This window comes from Coloeus monedula (assembly GCF_965178545.1).
Source record: "Coloeus monedula genome assembly, chromosome: 5".
NCBI classification, from domain to species: domain Eukaryota; kingdom Metazoa; phylum Chordata; class Aves; order Passeriformes; family Corvidae; genus Coloeus; species Coloeus monedula.
Window position 1 is genome coordinate 72,328,310 of NC_138785.1, and position 21,558 is coordinate 72,349,867.

The 21,558-nt window shown below is 47.1% G+C and overlaps 1 protein-coding gene across 3 annotated transcripts in view; it reads right to left on the minus strand.

The window, feature by feature from the left end:
• Positions 1 to 21,280, minus strand: part of SMOX (spermine oxidase) — a 49,769-nt gene extending 28,489 nt beyond the window's left edge. For 2 of the 3 annotated variants that reach the window (XM_082281303.1, XM_082281305.1), the window contains exon 1: positions 21,152 to 21,280. The gene's annotated coding sequence lies outside the window, so the exon portion shown is untranslated. Of the gene's footprint in view, positions 1 to 16,977; positions 17,065 to 21,151 lie in introns of those variants that run through there. The other variant, XM_082281304.1, reaches the window with a different exon arrangement.
• Positions 21,281 to 21,558: the final 278 nt, after the last annotated feature.

The following is a 21,558-nucleotide window of genomic DNA, read 5'->3' on the forward strand; positions in this document are numbered from 1 at the left end:
AATAAACACACTACTATTTTCTCATTATTTTAAGTGCAGCTATTCAAAATACTATCAACACATGAAGGGGCACTGCACACGCCATGTGTTTATAATGCAGGTTTGTCATCACAGCCTGGAAGTGTTTACACAGAAAATTTGACACCAAATTAATTCAGTCTAAGCAGAGACAAAGTGAGACTGAGAAACCAAGAGCAGAAGCTAGAAAAAAAAAATCACGACAAAAATAAAATATCTAATTTTAACAATGACACTAATCAGCTGTTGAAATACTTTTCTCTAAAGACAGAGAGGATTGGTTGAAGCTTTCAACTCAGGATCCAATCTGTAATAAACATTTACACTCCAGTCCCACCACAAGACCAGGCTGTGGTGCTGGGAATTATCCTGCCCATTCAATGGAGATGGCCAGGTTTGAATTGCAAAACATAATTTTGTGGCCTTTGCACCTCAGGAATCTACCATGATGAAAACAGTAAAAAAAAAAAAAAAATATTATTAATAATACCAGCAAACCTTTTGATCCAGAGTTTCAAGAGCCTTTTTCAATAGATGTAACAACCTCCATTATTTCATCAGCTGCACAAGGAAAAGTGCTTATCTGAAAGCACTGGTAGCTGAGCCCAAATGCAAAAGCTCCACAACAGAAGCAGAAAGGTCACTTATTCAGCAGATGCAAAGACACTTCAGTTGTTAGGCCATTAACTCATTACACAGCCCAGCACTACTTGTACTGAGCAAGTGCATCACTGTAGTGAGTAACCCTCACCTAAGTAACTGCAATAACAAAATTTTCAATCATCATCTCTAATGTACCTTTTTCCCTAAGCTGAGGGAGAAGTGCTTGGAAGGATTATTCTGGTTGGAGCAATTTTATCTCCTTTAACACCTTTCCAGGTTTCAGACTCAGGCTGTTCCCTGAGCACAGGTCAGGACAGATCGTACCTCTGAGCAGATACAGAACTGAAGTGGAAGGGATTTCTGGGCTGGCTCCAGCATTGCCTGTCAGTGCCTCCTGACGCTGTGAGCTGTGGTTCTCCACAGCTCCTGGCACAACAAACAAGCATTTTGTAACTTCTCCCTCCTTCCCCCTTTCATCAGTCTTCTCAGACACAAGCACATTAATCCTCACTGCCTGTTATTCCAAGATGCTCTTTCCAAGCTCTCCATGCTGCAAACATGTCAAACTGGAAGATGTGTCTCTTTTTCCCTTCTCCCTCCTTTTTAACCCAGCAGGCTGCACGCCAAACTCCCAACCCTTTTTCAAATCACCATTTACACCCTTTCAAGAGAAGGCAGGAGTGTTATTAATTGATCCCAAGTCCTCCACGTCAGTCAGACGCAGGGGTGACACCAGCCTGCTGCTCCAAACTGCCTTTGTACAGGCGTTGTGCAAACACCAATCTGGGCCAGCTGCGTCTGCGGCTCCACGGGAGCTTTATTGCACTGGAAGCAGACACACCTCGTTTACTCAGCTACCTGCTGAGCTGCAGGAGCAGGGTGATGGTCCACAGCCTTCTCTGTGCATGCCAGAGCCCTTCCCAAGCTCATAAACCTGTGTCACCGACAGTACAGCACCACTGGGATCAAGGTTAGCTCGTGTTACACCTGCACACGCTGGCAGCTCACCTCCAGCTGCTGGGCTGAAACCACCTGCAGAGTGGCACTTCCTTGTCAGCCTCGTGCTCAGGCTTTATCCATGCCAGGATTTTAGTCTGAACAGGTTTGCCAAGTGGATGCAGCAGTTGGAACAAGACACTCGGGCCCAGCCCAGTTCTGCTCCCCTCTTTTGCAGGCAGCTGCCAGGCATGGGCAGAGGAGACTTGTTCTGACAGCTCACAGCAACTGAAGTGTGGGTCAGAAAGGCTCTACTCCAAGTAGGACCATCACCAGCATGGTCTCCTTGAACAATGTTTTCCAATACTTGAAACAAAGGAGACAGATGTAAAATCTCTGCTTTTCATATCAGTGAGACTTCACCCCCCATCACCTCTTCCTGCCTGACCAGAGTGAGGAGCCTTGCAGGTGCTGCATGGGGACAGGTGAGCCTGAGTGAGCAATCCTGCCCAGTCTCAAGCAGGTTTTGAGTGGAACACCTCCATCATCACTGCAGCACCCTCTCTACTGCATCCCACACCATTTATCCTGCGTGCCTCAGCTCCTCCCACCAGCCCTGGTGATGGAGAGATGACCACACTCATTTTTCTCACCGTGGTGGTACAAGGAGCCCAGACTCACAAAAACAAGCCAGCACTCCTGTGCCAACAAGCAACTCATGTCCTGCCTTGTATTTCCACAGGCAGAACGTGAACTGAAGTAGTTTGATTTTCAGAGAGCTGCTGGAATTTATAGGGGTGGCTGTGAGAGAAAACGAGTTTGAACTGAAGAGAAATGCTACCATCCACTACAATTTATCCCTGTAAAAACCCAAGCCATCAAGTGTGGCTCGAGGCACTGAAAATGCTGATCTCACATCAGCATCTTCCAGCTCCATTTACAAATTACTGACCCACCCCAGTGACTGACACACAGGGAGTGCAGGCTGGATCAGAGATCAAGGAAGGAAAGGCATTAATGACACACCACGTGTACTCCTGGACAGCAGCGTGCCAGAACGCTTCCCTTTTCCCACACCAAACCTGCAGCCTCACTCCCAAAACCTCCTCAGCATCGGTTTTTTTGAAGGCAAAAGGGACTTTCAGGCTGGCTCTGTGCTCTTCTTCCTCTGGACACATCCCAAAAGAGACAGGGAAATACAGCATTAACCTTTGCCTGTCCAAACTCAGGTCTCCTCTACTCTGAGAAGCTGATCTTACCAAGCCTTAATTTAATTTACTCCCTCACTTCCAGGAATATCCCCTCCCCTCATCTCAGGAGAGACAGAGAAGGGGCCATACTAAATTGTCTCCTCCTCCCAAGCTGGGAAGAAGCTGTGCTTCTTCAGTACACACGAAACAAATAATGAACTCTGTAAACTACTCCAAAAGTTAGGAAAGAGAAGAAGCCCAAAGCTGGTGGGCATTAAAGCTGAGGCCATCTGTGTAATGCAGAACACAGGCTCTCACCACATCACCCCTCTGTGGTCCTACACTCCTGGCCATAAAAAAGGAAGCAGAAATATTTGAGTTCTTCAACAACAACAAAAAAAATTGTTCTGAGAAACAGTATTTTTTTTCAAGTATGATCCAAGACAGCCATCCCCTTTGCCTCTTTCCACAACACCATCACCCAGGAAAAAGGCAGGGGGGAGACACAGAATAAACCACAGTACTCAGAGAACCACTTAGGCTGGAAAAGACCCTTAACCACGACATTTGACATTTTATAATTACAATCTGAATCAGCAAAGATGGTGGAACAAGTTTCAGGATAAGATTTCCAGCTACTTTGGAGGCACCAGGCACCTCCTTTGCCACTTGATTTTCCAGCAGCACACTGAGTGGTCCTCAGAAACACTCACCCCAATAAATCTCCTCCACCCTCCAAAATCACCAACTGGGAGAATCTCTGCATTTTCAGAGGGTTGAAGGAGATGAAAACAAAACAGAACAAAAGAAAAAAGGGTCACTGGATGGTGCTTTTTATCAGGAAACCACTGCACATTTTTTACCACTGTGATCCAACTTGTTTTAATGCCTGCAAATATCCCTTGAGTCAAATGAACTTGTTCAAAGCTGATTCACACCAAGGCTACTTTTTAAATTGGGTAGTTGTTGACAAGTAGAATATATTTAACAAGCCCCAAGCGTCTTGGCATGCAGTATAAAGACTTCCTATTATAAGCTGGGTTTTTTTTTTTAAAGGGAACATATGGGCAGAGCAGGTTGTCTGCCAGGGGGCATTTCCATACAGTGCTTGGCACTGACAAAACTGCACAGATATCCAAAAAAATAAACCAAGGAACGTCACGCCAAGAACACAGGGGATGAATCACACCATTTAAAACTCGCTGATAAAATGCACCATTATGTGTTTTTCAAATCCTCCTCAGCTGAGGGAAAAGAAAAGAAAATAATTATGTTCCTCTGGCTGAAGGGTACCGTGAGAACGTGGCAGGCTCTGCTAGCTCCGAGGGGCTGGGATGGGAGCTGCTACCAGGAACACACCTCGCAGAGTGGAGCAGCATCTTGATTTACAGTGTGGGGATAAAATAAAGGACTAGAGGATTCTCTCCACCATCACGAACTCCCACTGGAGACAGTCATCATCCCCAAGTGATCCCCAGAGAAATGGGCTGAGAATGTAGCCTGGGCTACGGAGCTTCTCTTGCTCCCCCATCCAGCAAGATCAGAGCTGTAACATGTGGTTCATGTGCCAGAGGCCACAGTATTACACAGCTAAAAGGAGTCCCACAGCAGTGACAAAAAGCACAGCTTTGGTACTTTCCTTGGGCAACAGAGGAACAAATGCAGTAAATCCACTGCTCTGCAAATCCCCTGCATACAGGACAAGCACCTGCTGCAGCTGGCACATCAGCATCCCCTTCTTTTGGAAGGTTGCAGATAGGTAGAAGGTCCCACCTACCCAGAAGGCATCCCACAATATCTACCCATCACAGAAACAGCTTTCACTGCCAGAACGCTCTCCTGCTGTGTCAGGAGAAGCTGGAGAGAATGGGGACACCAGTTGTATTCAACCTGCCACAGTGAACAGGATATTCCCATCTTAACCCTGGTGAGAGAAATCATGATCTAGCCAAAAATTCTAGTGCCTTTGGTTTCCAAATCCTACTGACCACGAGGGATCTGTCTATCAACAGCTGGCCAGAACCTAAACTAGTGCATCAAGATGCAGTTAGGCTCTGTCAGCCCCTGACAGGACAAAGGGCTGACAGCACAGGAACAACTCAGAGTTGTTGAACTATCCAGGACAAGCAACAACCAGTCCCAAACTGGGCTCCTTTTCCTGTGTCTTTGCAAGCTTGCCAGGCTCTGGTGGACCCATGGTGGGAATTTTTCCCCATTTCCAGCTCTGCTGACCCCTATTTCCAGCACCTCAATCACACTGAGCATTGAGAGGTATCCGCCACTCCTATGCTCCTGGCAGAAGCAAAGCTTGGTATTTCAGAACTGTAAAAGGAAGGAAAGACAGGCAGTAAACTACAGAAAAAAAAAAAGGTTATGAGCTACAACACTGGCATAATTGATAGAACAATGCTACAAACAAGTTTCCTGCAGAAGTCATATTCCAGCTGCCAAAAAGAGCTGTACCCTACCCCATCTGCACAACCTGGAGATCTTATCTCTTCCACCCTCCTTCTCTCTCCAATTGTTTGGGAATCTTAATTCTTAAAACGAGCCTTAATTAAATAGGAAATATGCCTGTGTTTGCACAACTCAGAACACAATCGTGTCTCAGTCAAATAAACACTGGTGTCCATATTACACTTGGGAATTTGCTGTGGTTTGGGGTTTTAAATTCATTGCAGCAAGCTTGGGAGCAAAGTTTCAACTGGAATCTTTTCTTCTTCTCCCATACTCTGTACCAGGAGGGTGAGACAGGGAACAAAATCCCCATGCAGAGAGGCTCAGTACTGGTTCCAGCTCAGTGTGTACATGAGGATCATTTCAGTACATACCATATGAGACACGATAGCCCAAAAGCAATTATTTTTTCTCACCGCTTCTCAGAACCCAGACCTACCAAACTGCCCTGAAATAGCAGCACAGCTCTCGAAATAGCATTATTTCTTCTCTTTTTGAAAGCAACACCCACACTGAATCTTTGATTTTAAGCCGTACCCAAGCAGTTACCACATCTTTACCATTCAAGCCACAGGGAAAAATCATTAAATCCAACAGCAACACTATGGGAAGAGAACCAGATTTAGAAAAGCCAAACACCACATGGATTCACTCCCACAGTAACTGGATTGACTTCAGCCTGGAACAGACTAGACGTGACTCCAGGAAAAATATGTCTCTCCAGGTGCAGCTGTATCAAAGAGACTTTCCCTGGGCTTGTGCTTTGCTGGAGCATTAAACAAACCACATGTTCCAGCTTTGAGGCAGCAGACACGTACCCAGGGCTGGCCTCGGCATGCTGCAATTCACACAGCCTTCTCCATCCTGCTGACTGCACAAACACGCCCCTGGAGCAGCACAGAGCCCAGGGCAGGGGAATTCAGGTTGGGAAGCAGGTCCTTAGATTCTGAAGGCTGGGTTATGGCTGGCAGACTGGCTGTCTGGTCCCACAAAAGCTTCCCTTGACGAAGATGGGAATTTTCCCCAGGGGTTTGCGCACGACATTAAGAAATATTTCAGTACAAAAGCAAGGACGTTCTCCTCACTACACACTGTCTGCATTCAGGTCACCCGGAGATATCCAAAGGAAATCAGTACTGCTATGGAAAATCTCTTATACAGGACCACATCCCTGCTGTAAAGCAACAGGAACAACTCCCCCCACTGAGTGATTTTCCTCCTGAGTGCGAAATGGAGCAGAGAGCAGAAACAGCTCATGAATCACAGAATCACAGAATAGTTTGGGCTGCAAGGACCTTTAAAGGTCAAATGAATTCAAAGACAAGAAACAGAAGGGTGGGTGAGGAAAGAGATGAAAACACAACAGTGACACCTTCGCCTTTGTTCCCATCTTGTTGCAAACTTCAAAGCCCGAGGACAAAATTTTGCCTGAAGATTCCAACAGAAAACCCCCTCCAGACAACTTCTTGTGCTTTGAGGTCCCTAAGTGCCTTGCAGGCAAACTGCAGCCTGAAGTGCCATGGGATGCACTCCAGTGATGGATTACCACTGCTGCAAGGTGCCTTTCATTTCTCCCGACACACCTGAACTCAAAGCATTTCTTCTCTGCGACAGTCAAGACATTTTACCAAAACAAAGGGAAGTTTACTTTAGTATTGATCCTCTTCATGAAAGTGTGCCTCAAACAGCTTCACAGAATTGAGATAAAATGTTGCTCAGAAAGAGAAGAATTAAATACCATAGGCTGAGGAAAGAAAAAAAAGACGTATTTTAGATCTAAGAGATTTTTCACAGAGCAGCAAGATTTGTCATATGGTAAACAGTAGAAACTGTGAACTGGGACACTTGTGATTTATCTCTTCTTCCACAGCCTTCCCATGTGACTGGGGTAAAAGAATGACAGTCCTACCCATAACTTGCTCAAAATAAAGCACAATTTCAACGTGTTTAGGTGGGAACTCATTTTATTCAGCACACCACGCTTGATCCTTTCAGTATCTCAGCTTCACCGAATGTAAAACAGCACAAGCACCTGGCTGTGCCAGAAAAGCATTTCCATTAATGCCCTCGAATGAAAAGGAATCAGTGTAATGTATTAAATCCTCACCAGGACCGAGCTATGTGCAAGGCAGATGAGATAACAAGCCAGTAAATTTCAAATCACCGCTTGCCTCCATCCCATAACTACATGGTGAAATCCCTCCAGCTAGGCTGGCGTGTTGGCAGGAAAAAAATTGTCATTTCTAAATTTAGCAGACACCTCAATCATTGTGTGATGCTTCAAAAGCAATGGAGATGTACAGTGGAATTTGCAGGACTCCATTTATACTGAAATGAGAGCTCTGCTCACTGAGCAAAGGCTTTTCTTAATTCCCTTCCTGTTTGGACAATTTGATCCACTTCTTTTTTCTCCCCTACAACCACAAAGGTCTGTCCTGCAGTGAATGGATAGGCTTTTTTTCTGGGATAACTTCCAGGTTAAAGAGAAAGGATTTACACTTGAATGAAACATAGGCACTGTATTTGGAAAATTTGTTTTGAAAACTTGGGAAGGAAGCAAAGCCTCCTTCATTTAAAAAGGGACTCAATTAACATTCTCCAACAAGTCTTCCTATCGAAAGGACAGTATTTGCTGGGGAACATGTGATCTGAAACTTGTTCTCCTTGCTCACAATGTCCCTTTCTGAAATACAGGGCACTGCTTTGAAGAGACACGAGGATCTTTGCACAGCTTTCCAAAGGACTGCCTGTCACAGGCCAGGCCTTGACTCCAGACATCAGATCTTCTATGACTTAAGCTCAGGAAATTTAAAGTAGTGCTTAAAGACCCTAATGAAGACCTAGGGCGACACAATCCTACGGTGGCTCCCTCTACAACGACAGCTCATCCATACTCCGCAGCGTCACAAATCTCACTTCCTCATTTTCCTGAAAAAAACACATTGTTAAAACTTTCCAGAAAGAACACACTAGAGACCAACCAAGGAGGTGTTCTCCTTTTGATTCCTGCCTGTCTGGGTGTGGGTTTGATCTGCAGCAGGCAGAAGCCAGACAGGACCACCCTATCTTGGTTATCTTGGGTTTGAGAAACAATCCTGTGACTGCTGGGCATGTCTAAATATTGCCCATGCAGGCAGAAGAAAACAAGGCTCATGCCATTAGTTTTTTCCAGATAAAGAGGGGGAAAAATGCTACTGACAGTTTAATATGCACTTTATTTCTAAATTCCCTTATCAACTGCATATGACAGAGCATTCTTCACCCTTTAATAAGTACAGGTTGAAGTCAAGCTTGACTTGAATCTGATGATGGATTGAGTCCACATCAATATCCAGCAGATTTTGATGGGAGATAAAGGCAGTATTGGTGTCTATTGCTACAGAAAACATGCTATCAACACATCCAACACTTTGGGGAGACCATCTGTAGCAGTCAACTCTCCTTCATTTCTTATGGATGCCTCCAACTGCAGCATGACCCAGGCACGAGCAACAGAAAGGAAGAGTTACCTGCAGCTACCCCCCATCAGTGCCTCAGAGGGACTATGTAAGGAAAAGAAGGACACAGACTCTCTCCAGAGCCTGTCCCAGGAATGTGGTTGCTGAGATGTGAGCTGCCCTTTGGAAAAAATGCTATTTTCCCCTGCTAAACATGCTTTTAGTCTAGGTACTAGATCAGGTGTGGCTTAACTCTAAAAATTCTTCTGCATTCAATCACTATTCTTTAGTTCATCCATTTGGGGGTTCGTCTACACCAAAATGAACCAAACACCCCACAATGCTTTCCCTTCACCCAAAATAAAAGTGAATTAGGGGTTCTGGTTTTAAATAACATTTTCCACGGGAAAGTCAGCATGCTGTAAATTCACAGTACAGTGGAATAGTTTCCTCATCCAGACAAGTGCCTCGCTCTTAACCCTTGCTGGTCACAAACACAGATGTCAGAACAAAGCAGCAAAGAATCCTCTGTACATCCCACACAAACAAACCATGAGGTGCTTTGCAGAGCTGGGAATGAGCTGCTCAGTGATAAACACACTTCATGGAGTTTACATTTGCCTAAGACACTTACAGATTAAGAGGTCTCCTGTCTTTTCTGCCAGCTACAGGCAGATGCTGGACAGCACAAGGTGAAGATTCATATGAGATTAAGTAAGAAATAAATAAAAAGCTGGAGGCACCTCACACAAGACACAGGGCCAAAAGCTGGGCTCAGCCTGAGGTTTCTGTAAAAAGCCTCCCTCAGTCCCAAGGGAATCCAGTAAATACATGGAGAGGACACAGCTCACATAGTCACTCTCCATTACCTTGAAAGATTCCCTTGGCAGATGCATCTTTTGCACCCAGGATGTCCCTTGCAGATACCTTCTCCTGAGAATAGAACAGGTGGTGACAACTCATGCAATGTGCTCATATCCACATCTTCTACAAGAATCTGACTTAAGTTTCATTGCACCTTTGGAAAGAGGCAACCCACTCCTAAAGTTTAAAACTGGGTAACTGCAGTAACTGCATCTTCTCAGGGAAGAAAGGGAAGAGCATTTAATAATCAAATAGCTTCTCCTCTCCATGTACAGAACTGTGGAAGCTTTCTGATCCTGTCCACTGTGGATCTGCATGTACTGGAAACAAGCTTTAGGACCAGGAACATGCTGCAAAGTCCAGGTGTCACACAAACACACAGGATGCTTCTCTCTGTCCTATCATGTTGGATTTAAAAACAGGGATTAAGTTGCACCACGTTTTATTAAAAAGAAATTCGAAAGAGATTTAACTACTAGAAAAAGTGTGCTTTTGAAGGTGAAGTTGCTTGGCCAACATGGGTGAAGACTGAAAGTGCTGTAACTCTTTGCTCTGGGACTCTGGTACTGATGTAAATGCTGCAGACACACAGAGCCTCTGCCTCAGTTACTGGGACTGAAGTGACGGGGACACAGCCCCATACTGACACCCCTGCCCCACTGTGCATCTTCTTGTGCCCGTCTGTCACCGAGCACATCTTCCCCTCCCTGCTCCAGAGCAGATTAAGCTTAATACACTTATGCAGTTGTGAAGTGTCCTGCCTGTTATCCAATTAGGCAGCTAACGAGATCTGAGTAACAGCACGTAGGCACTGATAACTGCTGCCTGATATCAGTACAGATTAGACACGTTCTTTGTGTTCCCAGCCCGTGCAGAAGAAGGGCTGGGATTCGTTCAAAGGCTGCTCCGAAGACTGGATTCAGGTAATTGTTTAATTTCGTTTGGGATCCATAAACACATCACGTTTGTTTCCTCTTGATCTCCTGGAGCTGTCATGTCACAACTGTCCCGTTACAAAACTCCTGATCAGTCTGGTGTGACTTGCTCAGTTGAACTTTCAGTGTGGACAGGGGCAGGTCTCCTCACCTTTAAGGTCCCTTCTGGCATCAGAAATCTTTGGAGCAATAAAGGATCTGTGCATCACCAGGAAAAAATGTACAGGATTGATAAGGAGATTCAAAAATGCAATCTGTATTAGATCTGATGCTGTTTCACATGACATGCCCATAAGATCCACCTAAGGAAACATGAATTAGATGTAATCACCATAAAATGGCTGCATGACAACATCCTTCTCTGAGCATAATTATCGAGGGTTTCTTATCTAATTGGGAAGGGCACTGGAAAGCGGGTCCAGCCAGGCATAAGAGCTGTGCCATGTTTTCATTACCAGTCTGGATGACAGACTGGAATGTATGGCCATAAACCCAACAGATGATTCAGCTGGGAGGATTTGCAAGCACCACAGTGCACAGATTTCAGTTTCTAAATTATCTTCATGCACTGGTCCAACATCAACAACAGGAAATAATTAAGGAAGAGAAGCCAAAGGTACAAATACAGAAACAGGGAACAATTCCCTATTCAGCAACACTCCAGAAAAGACTCTTTGAGGGTTGAGGTAAAATGGTGAGGTTCAACAATGTCCAACAGGTGCACGAAGGCAAAGCCCAAGGGATGAGCCATGGAAAGCACTCAGCTATGCCTTGCAAAGTCCTGCCCTGAGCTGCTCACTGCCATGCTTTTTGGAACAGCAGACCTGAGAGAACCTTGTGGAGAACAACAAAAATAAAAATCACCAGGTGTGAGATTAAGCTGGATCCATTTAAACCAGAAATGTTCCTAAGAACAGACTAGTCCACACAAGCAAGCAGGACACAGCCTGAGGGGAGACCTCTCCTTCCAAATCCAGCAGGAAAATTCAGAGTTTGGCTCCTCTCACTTTAACCCTCTCACTTTAATCTCTGTTTGAAAACAAGATAATGGCCATCAATGTGGGTGGAAAGAACAGGAGTCATGGGCTTATCAACACAGAAAAATGGGGAGATACCAATTGGATGGGTGAAACACACACCTTTAAACTGCCAGAGGGCTGAGTTAGATTGGATATTGGGAAGAAATGCTTCCCTGTGAGGGTGGGGAGGCCCTGGCACAGGGTGCCCAGAGAAGCTGTGGCTGCCCCTGGCTCCCTGGAAATGTCCAAGGCCAGGATGGACGGGGCTTGGAGCAACCTGGGATAGTGGAAGGTGTCCCTGCCTGTGGCAAGGGGTGGGATGAGATGGTCTTTATGGTCCCTTCCAACCCAAACCATTCTGTGATTCCATGACTCTGTGGTTCAAATTTGCTTGGAGCACTGAGCTGGAAAGGCAGCAGCCAACAGACTGGAACACCTGATGTGAGAAGGAAATGAGGGAATGGGGGTTGTTGAACTTGGAGAAGAAATGGTGGTTAGTGGGGGATTCAGTTACTCTCTTCAGCTACTTAACTGGGGTTTACTGAGCAGATGGAGCCAGACTGGATGGCAGAAACAAAAGGACAGGAAACAATGGGAACGACTGACAGCAAGGGAAACACTCATCAGACAGAAGGAAAATATTCCTCACCACAAGAGCACTAAGCACAGCATCAACCTGCCACTCTTGACTAAAAAATGTCCAAAAAAGTTCACAAGAAACCTACCTTTGATCCTGGCTCTGTCTGGAGCAGGAGGTCAGATAAGAGAGCTTCAAATCTCCTGTGCCACTCCACTTACTCTTCAGTTCTAAGAAATCTTTATCAGGGAACACTAGAAAAGTGATTTTGCCCAAGAGCCTACATCACTCTACACCTGTTCCATGCTAGCAAGTACTTCAGACTCTAAAGCTGTCAATAAAATACCTTCCACATGACTAAAGATCCCCGTACCTGCAATTGACAGAGAAAAAAAGTGAGGAATGAAACACCAGAGCTTTCACTGCAATTGGAAAGAGAACAAGAGAAACTGGGGACTCACACAAGTTATCATACCAAAGCTCTGCAAGAAAACTGAGGAATTCAAAGATACCTATTGATGGCTCAAACAACAAAAAACAGACTGCTCCTCCCTACCTGCTATTCCCACAGCAATAAACACGAATCAGTGCCAAAAGATGCTTCAGACCTGTCCAGACCAGCCTTCATTTTGGTGAGAGCTTCTTCAGTTGTCTCAGGACAAAGGCTCTCTGTGTGCAGACAAACCTTTCACACACACTTCCTACTCTCTCTCACAGGAAGGTATAACAGGTCTTAATAGATCCAGAGAAAATGCTTGCACAATACACACAGGCAAGGGGTTTTTTTTTCCCTAAAAAATAAAGTGAAGGAGTTTACCTTAGCAAATAATGCTTCTAGTGCTGATCTGTTTTCTGTCATGTTTTGTATTTGAGTGCTACCTCTCAGAATAATCTTCACATCCACTTTTTACCAACTTTAGAAATGCATGAATAACTGAATCCTTCAGGGGAACAAAGGGACAGGAGGTACAAAACCAGATGCACAGGGTGTAATCACAGCAGGGAGGGAGAAAGGAAAGTCACTCCTGAGCTACAGCCAGCAGGTCAGAGCAGGAAAGCACAATGGCTGAGCTGTAATCGAGCTAATCATGGGGAAAGCCTCGGTCAGGGCAGCTGGCAAGGACTTACTTCACCTTACAGCAGGGAGGAATTATTCTGGAACAGCCAGAGATCCAGAATACATCCCTGTGGAAAATACAGCACTTGAGCAAGAAGAGCACATGCTTTGTTTTTATAGTGGGTAGAGAGACAAAGCCATAACAAAACCTTCCATGACAAAACACATTATTTGTGCCCTGTCCAAAACTAAAATGCACCCATCACACCCCAGAAGTCTACATGAGAGTCACAAATTGGCGTTTGCTGGCTCAGTATAGGCAGGTATCAGACAGAGCACTCCAGGCAAATTTTGGGCCCTGCAGCTCAAGGAAGACACAGCCCAGAAATTCCCAAAGGCAGCTCCAGAGGACTGAACAGCTCACTCTGTACAGTAACAAAAGGGCAAGAGGGCAGCAATTCTCAACTGCAGCACAAGAAATCAAAGTCAGAAACTAGGAAAATCTTGGTATTGGCAAGAACAATGAAGGACTTTCAAGGATCACCCAGGGAGGATGAGGAAAGTCCATCACTGGAGGCTCTTAACAACTGTGTTGGACAAACATCTGCTGGGAAAGTTTAGATAGATCTGACCCAGCCTTGGGGCAGGAGGTCAGATTTGACAACTTAAAGTCCCTTCTGGCCCTGCTGCTTTTTGCTCGTAACAGAAATATGACAACAGAACACGTCAGCAGCAGCCCCAGAGCATGCAAGCCTCCCTAACATTTCCATCATACTTTGAAACACTGTAAGGTCCCATGTGCAGCAGCTGCCTGCTCCCACACGGTACCTTCTCCCTCCATTCCTGGAGGAGCATTACAGGGAGAACACAAAGAGCTGGACTCAAAACAGGCCCGGGAGCAGGAGCTCCCCAGCACAGCCTTCCCAACAACAGAGCCCCTCTCACATCCCACAGCCTGGGGATAGTTACTAACAGGAGCCCATCCCCACCCTCCCTCCCATTTGCCTCCTTCCCATCTCACTCAGCAGTCAAAGCAGTTCTCTCTTTTTTCTCTTCAAGCATTTCTTCTGTTTCTCCCTGGAATATTTCCATGTGTAAGATCTTCAGGACTGGATCCCTGCCCACCACACAGCCCTGGATCCCACCCCAAGGGAAGCAGGGGACAAAAAGGGTAATGACCCGGTGCTTCACTCCAAAGGCCGCGGTCACGCTCAGCCCTTTGTCAAGTTCTCTCAAAGCCCAAACAGAGACACCAGATGCCACCGTGACACTGGAGCAACGGTGTGAGCTCCCCACGACTAGAAAAGGACATTTAATTTAGTCTGCTGCAAGGACTTTATGCTCCTGCAAGCATTAATGAACGGCACAAAGTGTCCCATGGGATCAGAGCATCCGAGCAGCAGAGTGTAAACTGCAAACTCCGAAGTACCAACCTTTATCTCAGGGTTAAAGCTTGACCTATCACAAGGGATTTTAAGAATTTTTGCTTCCTCATGTGCCCCCCCACACTCTTGGCTCATTCTTGAAAACCCAGTCAACCTCCAAGCTCTGTCATGTCCGTCTGTGGAAAAACAAGGGAGGAAGGTGACAGCAAAAGTGGTCCCAGGGAGAAACACTCATACGTGTGTGTGTTTGTGAGCACATCCCAGCTTACCCACACACGTGTGTGTGTTTGTCGGTACACCCTGGCACATCTGAGGGCACTGTTATGCAATCCCAGAAAACTTAGGTCCCAGATTGCACTCTCCTTAAAGGGCAGCCCTGACTGTCCGTGTCGTGCTGACAGCAGCAGTCACGGGATGGGCCAGGGATTGGATCCAGCTGAAAAATAACCCCATAAAAATAATACTCTTCTGCCAGGTGTGTGAGCTCCCTGACCAAGATGTCGCACCCACAGTCACAACAGAACACGCACAAGAATAGGATGACCCCTTTTCCTCGAAATAGCATCTTAAATCTGTGTAAGTCACCCATCAGCCTGTGCTGGAAAAGTTATGCAAGAGAGGAAACAAGCAGTCGGAGACAGGACAGCTCAGAGAAAACATCTCAGGGCAGTTCCACTCCTGAAGCCAGGCTCTTGCAAAACAACCCTCATGCCAGCTTGCCAGGCTTTCCCAAAGGGTCTGTGAGCTTCAGGAGTTCAACTAAAGGATTACCAGGCACATCTTCCTGGCAGAGTCCTCTGGGACCACAACAGTGACTGATTCCAAAAAAGAAAATCCTGTTAGGAGAAGACTAGAGATCAAAGCAGGAGGTTACATTTATATCCTGGAACATGCATCCCATGGGACGGGAGAATTTTTAATTCCATTTCAGACTAAAAGCCTGTCCAACAGAAAATCAGGTGAGCACACTTGAATGTTGCACCTGTGCAACCTCTTTGGGAGAAAATCCATTCCCCACCTGCCCTGAGAAATTAATTTAACTGAACCAACTCTTATAAAGGAAAAGAAACTCCTCCTTTCCTATTCAATTCCCAGTCTAGGGATAGGCCAGGACCACCTGCTTTGCTTAGCACAAGGCATCTTCTGCCTTCATCAGGTACAAGGGAGCTTGAGTAGGTACTTCACAAAACAAATGATCCAAAACCAACATGCTTTTATTTTCCCTCCTTCTCAAAGTGTGCAAACATCACCACATCCTGTCCAGTATTTCAGTCATTCCAAGCATGCCAGTAACCTACACTGTTCCATACCACTCAGCTCAATCCAGAGGACACACTTAAGGAAAATCTGGCATTATGCAGAATAATGAATGGTGAAGAAATTAATAACTAAGTATCCATTCTTCAAAAGTTATCTACATCCATTTTGTTTTCTACTTCATCAGCCAGGAAAACAAATATTTTCTTATTTCTTGAAAGGTAGTTCCTGCCTTTGAACTCAGTAAGTACACACACACAACAAAAAGTAGAATTAAATGAACTTTTCAAGCCATTATAAAGGCTTTGCAGCCCTTAAAAGACCTATTGGATAAAAGAAATGAAAGTTACCAAATGAAAAATTCCCCACAAGCTGAAATTGTCCGGGTTTACGTCACTTCAGCTCTTTGGGGCCGCCACAGCTGAGATCTCCTCACTCACAGCCCCCTCCATTTCTGGCACTGATCTGTTCTGCAGCCCCCAGTGCTCCCTCCATCCTTCTACTCCAGGAAGTGAGAGGAAAGTGGTCTCAGAGCATGATGTGGAAAACTGCCCCAAAGAGGGAATATTCAACAACAACCCTGTGTAAATCACTACTCTGGGGCTGCAAAATCTGTTTCCCTCAGACCCAGCAAGCTGCCAGCCACCATCATTTGGAATCAGAGAGCACCAACAATAAGTGCCTTGTTTAACTGAGACTTAAAGCAGGGCCTGGTAGCAGAGAACTACCCGGGAATAGCTCAAGGATCAAACTCCAGCAGAAAAAGCAGGGAGGGGCTTTTTGACCCCACTTGCATTATGTTCCTGCTGATGAGCTCATCACCTTCAGAGCAACCCAGGCCTTTCCCAGAGCCAAACCACTCCCTGCTGCAACCTTACAACCTCCCTTCCATCCCATCCTTGCAACCTCACGGCCCTGGCCCCAAGATGTCACAAAACAAAAACTTCAAGTTGCCATGAAAACTAACACCAAAACTGCACTTAAAAACAAGGGCATGATTAAAATTCACCAAACACCACCATATTTACTGCATTTAAAGATTTCCAGAGGAAAAGGTCACCGGAATATAGAGCACAGCTTCCAAAGCAAACGTCCCTGTCATGCTGCTGTCGGTCTCAGACAGCAAACACATTGTTATAAAAACCCCGTGTGCTGTGCTATCCACAGCTCAGGGCTGCTGGCTGAATCACAGACTGGTTTGGGTTGGAAGGGACAGAAAGCTTATCATCTTGTTCCACTCACCTGCCATGGGCAGGGACACCTTCCACTGTCCCAGGTTGCTCCAAGCCCTGTCCAACCTCGCCTTGGACACTTCCAGGGATGAGGCAGCCACAGCTTCTGTGCCAGGCCCACATCACCCTCTGAGTAAAGAGCTTCTTCGTAGTATCTTATCTGAAAGTCCTCTCTGGCAGTGGGAAGCCATTCCCCCTTGTCCTGTCACTCCAGGTTCTCATCCAAAATCCTCTCCGGCTCTGTTGGAGCCCCCTTAGGCGCTGGAAGGTGGTGAAAGGTATTCCCAGAGCTTTCTCTTCTCCAGGAGGACACCCCCAGCTCCCTCAGGTGCAGTGCTCCTCCAGCCTGCAGCCCAACTCTATCCCAGGGTCCCTCAAGGGCACTGGCTCTTGTGCAAACACAAGAACAGCACCTCAGACTAAGGTTCCTCCAAAGCCACTCTCGAGAGCAGAGCCACACACCACGTGAAACGCCTGCAGCACAGCACTGTGCTCCTCAGGTGCCACCACACCCACGGTGGTAACTGGAGTCGCCACGAAGATTTATTTTCCAAGTGGTTCATATTCCCACTCATGGTATTTCTGCAGTATTTTCTTAAAACAAAAAGAAACCACTGGAATATTAGATTTTTAAAAAGGGGGGGGAAAAAAAATTGCAACCAATTTCCACAGTGACTCCTGTAAACTCAAGATTTATTACTGTGCACACGCCCACGTGCCCTCAACACCGAGCACGAATGCTCAGACACGGCAAAGCCAACACATCAACAGAGCCAATGAAAATGGGATACAAAATCAAGGTGGCTGAAAATTTTCATGTTCCCTCAACAGGAAGATGACAAAGATGATAACATAGTCTGGAAATGCTATAAAGGTGGTTTTGAGGTGTCATTTGTTAAACTATTTGTGTGTTAGGATCCAGTAATTTGATTAATTTGTTGCATTTGGAGGTTTTTTGTGGTTATGCTTCCATTCCCATGGTGGGTTACCCACATTATTCTGTGCTTGGATTAGTTTTTGCACGCAAGCAGAGCAGGACAGATCCCTAAGCCACATCTTAAAGCCAGAGGTTTAGGCTCTCCAGAGAAAGAAGAGTTCAAATCCATTCTTCACCCACATCAACTCCAAGAGGCAATCGTTACAGCTCTTTTATTTATTATTTACCACTCTGACACAATGTTTTAGCTCACCAACAGAACCAAAAAAAAAAAGTTATTTAATTTCCATAGACGACTTCATTAACTTCTGGAGAGGACTAATGTTTGTGGCCTGTGGGAAAGGGTATTTCTACATTTTTCCATTTTCTGGTCTGTTAATTACAATTACTGAGAGAAGGAGACAGCGGTGAGATTTGTGAAACACAGCAGGCTGCGTTTTAATATTTGTAAAAAGAACAGAGAAAATAATATCTCTTTTTTGTATAACCCTATCATACAAAGTAAATCCACATACTTCAGAAGTCAGCATCACAGTTTTCCTTAGACACTCACCTGGGCCAGCAGGAATTTAGTTGGAGAACCTCAGATTTGATTAGAAGGGATTATTTTTCAGCAGGATGATGGGAACAGAAAACATGAAATATTGGAAGGGGGGTTGAGAGACAAGCAGATACACTCCTGAAGCTGGCAGCAGGATGCAGGAATACTCCCCCAGGCTTCTGAGGCAGAGATGGGCAGGGGTCTGATAACTTTTGAGGATGGAAGAATGAGAAAAACCCAAATTACATTACTTGGCTAAGGTGGAGGTCAGTAAAAGCACCATCACACCTCTTAGATGCTGTAGGGAGCCCAGAAACCACCAAGTCTCCTGTTTGTAAGGAATGTTAACAATCTGACAGAGCTCTCCAAACTCTACCTTAACCCCTCCAGTGCCACCAAGTCAACTGAGATTCCTCCATCCCAGGAAAACACTGGGTTTCAGAGACGCCACAGCTAACTCATGACAGCACTCAGGCACTTTTTGGTGGGGGAGACACAACAGGAGCAAGCCCCTCCAGCTCAAACCAGAGAGACAACCACAAGTGCTTGCAGCAGGGCCGAGGACATGAGATCCCAGGACTGAGGACACGGGATCCCAGGCCACTTGCAGTGTGTTTGTGGTGTTCCAGCCACACACTCCAGCATTCCAGAGAAGCATGGCACAAAGTGGAACAGCTCCAGAGCCACTGTTCCACGAGCCAAAGGATGGAAGGGGATAAAGAAAGGACTGCAGCCCCCAACAGCAGCCAGCATTTTCAGGACTTCAAAGTCTCAGACCTGTACACCCCTTTCCATACACAGCTTAGCCAAAATACCAGCTGGATGCTGCTCCAAACTCAAAGATGCCCAGGTAAACATTTGACCAGCCACACAATTATTTGGATCCAGGCACTGAGTCAGACCCAAGCCTGTTGGATTTTTGCCAGCTCAGTAGTCATCCAAATAGGCTTCCTAGTCCAGCTACCCACTCCACAACAGTGGCACAAGGGAAAGGCAGTGCTGCTTTATTTTAAGAGGCAAAGCCAGCTGAAACCACAGAGTTTGCTATTCCTTAAAAAACACGGTACATCTGTTCCACAGCAGTGCCATAAAAGATTAGTAAGTGCTGGCCTAACAATCTGGAAAGGGAAAAGGACCTAGGAGAGCAAAGTGTTATCACTAAGTCAATAAAACAACATCTGTAAAGGACTGAGAACATAACAGCATTCTTGCACAACACACAGAAATGCTCCTGGGCTGATTTCTTGTTCTCCACTAAACCTGTCTGGTAACTCTGGGAACAGGACTGCGTCGTACAGACTACGGGAAAAGTGGATCAACAGGGTGAGCTAAGGACAGGGCTCTGGGCTCGACTTTGTTTGTGTAGGATCACAGAGTGGATGTGTGTTAGCTGATACATATGGTTTCACTTTTATGTAAAGCTCGTGTTTACATCTACTATATCAGGCAATTACAGCTGGTCCTAGCACTAGGTTTGAGACAACGTGTCTATAATCCACAGAAAGCATTTTTTGGGATGAGCACAGCAAGGATGCAGCAGAGCACCTCTGTGTCTGGGGCTGAGGATGTAAATAAAAGCTTTGTTGTGAGGTCAGGTTTGCTGACAATTGGCTTTATGCATTTCACTACCCGGCATCCAGCACTAATCCCTCATCTATCACACCGATCTCAAAGACGGAGCAATTCCGAAGGAGTCAATGGATTCGACTGAAAACACCAGATCGGTGTGTGAACCGCCAAGCCCCCGGTATTGTAACAGCTTTGTATAAACAAGAAAACACCAGATACACAAACAAGCTGCGAGTGAGTCTTCACCGCTCGTCATTCACATCCCCACCACGGTGACTTCCCCACTTAACCTCTCCTCGTCGTGTCATCACCGGGAACGCCGAGGCGGGGAATGCGGAGGCACGCGCGGACCCGTGTCACATGCGGGAGATACACTGACATCAACACTCGGAGGGGAAAAAAACCACCCCAGCCACCCCAAAATCCCAGCACAACCATGAGTGTCCTGCCCTCAGCCGAGAGAGCGATCCTTTCTCCCACCGTCCCCAAAAACAGCGGTAGGGATGACACCTGCTCTGCACCTGGGTTGGGGTGTCAAGGGACCGAGGAATGAGGGTCAGCAAATTCCTGGGGTGGTTCGGGGTGTGTGCGATGGGGCACAGGGAGTGGTTTGGAGAGGTGGGATTGTGGGACGGGGCACGGGGAACGGCCCCTCAGGGTGGTGTGTGTGGGATGGGGCACAGGGCTGGTTCCTCCGGGATCGTGTGTGGGATGGGGCACCGGGCTGAACCCTCAGGGTGGTGTTTGGGATGGGGCACAGGGAACGGCCCCTCGGGCAGGTGTATGGGACGGGGCACAGGGAAGGACCCCGGAATGGTTCGGGGAGGTGGGTGTGTGCGATGGAGCACTGGGAACGGCCCCTCGGGCAGGTGTGTGGGACGGGGCACTGGGAACGGCCCCTAGAGCGGCTTAGTGAGGTGGGTGTGTGGGACGGGTCCCGGCTCTGTACCCTCAGACAAAGCCCCCCGCCCTCTCCCCGCCGCTGCCCGGGCCCCTCGGGCGCTGCGTGCGGGGACCGAGCCGGGCAGCCCCGCCGAGGCGGCACCGGCCCTCCCGCCGCAGGTGCCGGCTGAGGGGGCCGAGGGGACCCTGCGAGGGGACCCTGCGAGGGGACCCGGGCCGCCGCCCGCCGCGTACCTCTCTGTGCGGTGCCGGAGGGGACTGTCGGGGTCGGGGCGCCCGCCCGGCTCTCGCCTCGCTGCCTCCCGCGGCTGAGCGGCTCCCGGCGCGGCTGAGCGGCGGCTGCGGGCACTGCGGGCCGAGAACCAGCGCCGGCCTGTTTTCCAGCCGCCTCCCCTGCGGCCCGCCCCGGCTCCGCCTCGAGCATCCCCCGCCTCCGCCTCCTCCTCTTTCCCCTTCTCCGCCTCCGCCTCCTTCGGCGCTTCCTCCGCCCCGCTCGTGATCTTGTGCAACTTGGAACGTGAAACTCTATGGCTGTGTTTCACCTGTTCGGTGAAAGAAGCGCATTAAACCTCATTTCCTTCCTAAGCGGGACGGGTCTTTTTCACCTTTTGCGGTTGGCGCTGTAGTTCAAGGCTGCTTTG